This window comes from Pteropus alecto, unplaced genomic scaffold, assembly GCF_000325575.1.
Source record: "Pteropus alecto unplaced genomic scaffold, ASM32557v1 scaffold79, whole genome shotgun sequence".
In the NCBI taxonomy this organism is placed as follows: domain Eukaryota; kingdom Metazoa; phylum Chordata; class Mammalia; order Chiroptera; family Pteropodidae; genus Pteropus; species Pteropus alecto.
The window spans coordinates 5007463-5012637 of record NW_006494612.1 but is presented as its reverse complement, the minus strand read 5'-3'; the positions used below and the strand labels follow the sequence as shown (position 1 = coordinate 5012637).

At 37.0% G+C, this 5175-nt stretch overlaps 1 protein-coding gene across 8 annotated transcripts in view; it reads right to left on the bottom strand.

Moving 5' to 3' along the window:
• Positions 1 to 5175, bottom strand: part of CEP57L1 (centrosomal protein 57 like 1) — a 46676-nt gene that overhangs the window by 40404 nt on the left and 1097 nt on the right. The window lies entirely within an intron of this gene.

Sequence of the window (5175 nt, the reverse complement as noted above, 5' to 3'; positions counted from 1 at the left end):
ACGGCAAAGATAAAGTTATAATGTTTAAATAAGACATAAGACTTCACCAATGCTAGAGGATAATAAAAGAGAAGAAAGTGCAGACACCAAACGGAAACCAGGTAGTGTATCTGAAAAGTTAGGATTTTCTCTCTGGGGCTTTTAGGTCCCATTTGATCCTAGTTCCTGATCTAACTTCAACTGATGAGCACTATTTTAGCACCTAGCACCCAAGAATTCATGTTTACCATATCCCCTCCTTAAAGATTAAGCTGAGGAAATAGAAGCCCAGAGAAATCTTGAGTTATCCATCTCCACTTAAATCCCTTTATCCAAGTTGTATTCTAATCTGGAACCTACATGTTCCTTCTAGAGGCTGAATGAGAGATTCTCCTATCCTCAGGGAACAGCATCGTTTTACCCTACAGGCCACTCCAAATCAATCTTTATCTCAATACAGCATAGCAATTCAATATTTAAATGGAAATATATGCCAGATGCATATATGGTACTGTAACAGGGACTACTAATTGTCAAACTATCTAGAAATTTTAGCTTTCTAGACATGTTGGTAGCATTCTGCGTATCAACTAGCCATTCCGTCTTGAAATTTTTGAATCCCATGGTTGCCTATCTCGTGGTTGTTCTCTTCCTTCTCTGGTTAGTTTCAAACTACCCTGGATCTCTTCTATCCTGTATCCTCTTCATAGTCAGTAGTGGGTAGGAGTAGGCGTTGGATCGATTCTACTTTTTTTTTTTTTTAATCTATGTAAGGATAAAAGAATATATACGCAAAACATTTAACAGAGTGCCTGAAACATGGTAAGCACTTAGATATAGTAGCTTAAAGGAAAATAAAACAAAATATTCCGATAGTCTGATAGTTTCCAAATATATATCTATAGTTCAGACTTTGTGCTGAGCTCAAGATCAATGTATCCCATATGAGACGTGGGGCCTAAGAAAACTTGGAAATAAGATTACCCTCTGAGAGCTAAACTATAAATCAGTACACAAGGGACCAGAGCAGACTATGCAAAGTTAGCTTATAGAGACAAATAGGCTGCAATATAAATGTTAACATATTTAAAGAAAGAATATTTTCATCAAAAGGAAGAGCTGTCAGGAATAGAAAAATAGAAAAAAACAACTCAGAGAAGGCAAAAATTGGAGGCAAGTAAAGCTCTACTGTAGAGGTTCTTACAGCTTAATGCTATTAAGTGACCACAACATATATCTAATATTCTTTGTCTTGATTTCAAGCTCCTAAGCAACCTGCTGATTCCTCATGTAATTTTCCTACAGAGAAAACCCCTGGTCAGAGAATCAGTATGCTATAGACTTGGCAAATATCTCAAAATATATTAATAAACTCGCATCATGATAAATTCATCAGTCACCTGTATCACTCTAAATCTTACAAACTCTAGTACAGTTAGCAAGATTGTGTTTCTAAGCCCATAAGCCTTAGGAGCCCTGTTTTTTAATAGAAAATTCATTAATAAATTTTATAATGAAGTCAGTTTTTTCCTTGACTAGAGCACTATTCATTTAAAGAGGCAACTCCTCCACATATACTCTTTTCTCCTCTACATGTACTCTATAATACACACACACACACACACACACACACATACTGAGGAATAGGGAAGTAGTAAAATGGAGTCACTATAGTCAAGCTGCTAAATTACTAAAATTAGATAGGTTGAGGTATGAGGAAATGATTCTACTTTGTTTTAACTAGCCTGGGAACTTAAACTTTTGAATTTACCAAACCTGTGACAATGCCTGAACATATATCAGACCTCCAGATAACCCTCTGATTACTCCATGAAGAACTCACGTATCCAGACCATCTTACATCCATTATCCAGAACACTGGATATGACCAAAACTCCTGGCACCCTTTCTCCAGACCACCTCGCATCCATCAACCAGACTATAACCATTTGACTGATAACCATCCTGGACCAATCTTAGGGCTAAGCGTGCAGGACTGAAGCACTTTTTACTTTACTATAAGAACTCTTAACTTTCCTTTCTTCTTTGGAACACTTCTGGGGTTTTGCCTAGTTGTGTTTCTGGCTTGCAAACCCTAAGATCCTTTATCATTTATTTCTAGTCAAAGCCTCCGGACTCTTGGAGTTCGTTTGACAATACTCCTATACCTAGCAGGATGAGGTATGCAAGAACATAGTAAAAATATTAGTGAATCCTATCTCATGAGGTAAGAACTACAACTCACTAGCAAGTGTTGCTCTCTTTTAAGTTTTGCTCTCTTTTCTTTTAAGAAAACATTCTAAAATGTTTTCATTAGAAAGCACCTTCTTCCATCTATTATCTTTTTTTGTAAACAACAGTTAAATATGCAATACCTTTGAGAATTCTGTGACATATTTTTCTTCCATTCATTCATCAAATATTAAGTTCATACTTGATGCCAGGCACTGTACTCAGAGCTGGAGATCACGAGCAAGAGCAAAAACTGGCAGTCACTGCTCTTGTGTGCTTAAGCTTCAGAAGCAAACACACTTTAATCAAATTATCACACAGACAACTGTAAAACTAAATTTGGAACTTATTAGCAAGTAAAGGTATATGGCACAATAAGAGTATATTTATAATAGGGGCATTTAATCAGATCAGGTAAACTGCTTTGAGAAAGCAAAATATGAGCTAAGATCTGCAGGAAGAGGAGTCAAAGATTGAGGCTAGAAAAGCCTTGATAAAAAACAACAAACAAAAAAACAGTACGAGAGATGCTGCATTCATATTTACCTTCTCCAGTTCTTCCATTCTCTCTTAAAATAAAATGCTCACCTGGCTTTTATACCTTTCCTCCACCAAAATTGTTTTCAAGATCCTTAATAACTTCCACATTGCTAAATGTAGTAGTCAATTATCAATCCTCATTTCACTTGACTGAGAGCAGCATTTAACATAATTTAGCATGACTTCCTCCTTAATCACTTTCACTTGGCTTCTAGGACAAATGGGTTTGCCTTTGTACACTGGCCACTCCTGTACAGTCACCTTTGTAGATAACTCAAAAATCAACCCAAACTCAATGCCTCTTTTTGATACCAACCATTCTCAGGCTTTAACTGCTGTCAAAACACTACTATAATTTCTCATTCCAAATTATATCTACTGCCATATCTTTCCTCTCATCTCTGGACTCGTTTACCCAATTGTCTTACTCCACACCTCTACTTGAATGTCTTAGAGGCACCTCAAACCTAACATGGGCAAACTAAACTCCTGGTTATTCCTCTTAACTCCAATACGCAAATCTGGAGACTTTCCCATGACACTAAATGGCAATTCCATCCTTCTAGTTGCTCAGGCTAAAAATTGCAGTCATCTTTGACTCTTTTACTCTATATCTTATATCCAATCTGTACTATCATAATACATCCAGACTCTGGCCTCTTCCCACTGCCTCTATTGTTATCACCATGGTCCAAGCTACCACTATCATCTCTCACCTGGATTATTATTTTAGCTTCCTAACCATTGTCTCCGCTTCCGTCCTTGCTTCCCCATGAACTATGCTCAACACAACTTAAAAGAAGTAATCATTTAAAAATACCAGATCGTGCAACTCATCTACTCAAAATTCTCCAATGGCTTCCTATCTCAATCAAAAAGTCAAAGTTCTTTCAATCACCTACATGACTGCCTTCCTCTGTGACCTCATGTTATCCTCTTACCCTGCATTTCTGCTCCAGCCATACCACTATTTCTCAAATGAGAGGGCCCACAGACCTTTGCTCCTTCCCATAGGTCTTTGCAGTGGCTTAGCTGTTCTCTTCACACGAACATTCTTCATCCAGGCTTCTGAAGGGCTTACTCTTCCTACTTCAGATGCCCTCAAATGTCTCCTTTTCAATTAGGTCTTCTCTGATCACCTTATTTAAAAATGTACCTTGCCGCCTCCCTCACTTAGCACTCCAATTCCCCTTACGAATTGATTATTTTCCTCTATGCATTTGTCTTTATTTACTATTCTACATATTTATTGTCTATCCCTTGTTAGTAGAATGCAAGCTCTATGAGAGTAGGCATTTTGTATATTGTGTTCGGTGGTATATCTTCAATGTTCCATTATACAGTAGTACTCAACAGGTATTTGTTGAGTGAATTGATAAAAGGGAATATGAGACTCAGTTACTGAAGAAAGATCTGTATGGCTGAAGCAGAGATAGGTGGAGTGTGGTACACTAAGTGAGGCTGGAGAGGTAGAAAGAGAACAGTAGGCTTAAAAAGAAATTTTGCCTGTAAGGACAGCGAGACAACACTGAATGGTTTTAAGAGAAAATCTGACTGGATATGCATTTTGAAAAGATCCATCTGGCTGCTATATGGACAACTAATGGAGAAAGGCCAGAGTGGATAATCAGTATTGCAATCGTCTTGGCAAGAGATTATGGCAGTTTGGAAAAGACTGTGCTTATGTAAATGAAGGGAAAAGGATGAATTTGAGGGATATTTGGGAGATAAGACTGATAAAACTTAGTAATAATTTAGCTATAGAAATAATTTGGCTATAGAGGTATGAAGGACAGGAAATCAAAAATAATGCTTAGGTTTCAAAATTTCACAATTGGATGGTATTGTCTTTAACTGAAACAGGGAACACTGAAAAAGAATCAGATTCGTAGGCAATAACCACACATTTGGTTTTAGTCATGTTGAATTTGAGGTGCTTTCGAAATATCCAAGAACAAATATCAAGGACACGGATATACAAAAGCTTAAGTGAAGCTGGATGGAGCTAAACATTTCAGAGTAATAGGTGGTAGTGAAAGTATGGGTATGGACGAGATCAGATTCAACTACGCAGTAAAAAGGAGACCTAGACTTATCCCATATGGACTAGACAAAGGAGGATGAGCCCAAAAAGGAGACAAAAAAGGAATGGCTTTTTTTTTTTTTTGCTTTTTTATGAAATCATAGTCATAAGAAGTTCTTGTTTTTAAAATTCTGATTTAAACTGGTAGCATTAGAATATAGCAAGGCTTTCCAAATTGGACCAATTCTTTGAAACTATAATTCTGTTCAAGGATAGGTCACTTCCAGAAACTATCTGGAAAATTCACAGCACCTGTCTCTTTGCAGCTTCAAAGTACATCAATACACAAAAAGTTATCCCTCAAAATATATATGATTTGGCTTATTGCAGTTTCCTGAAAG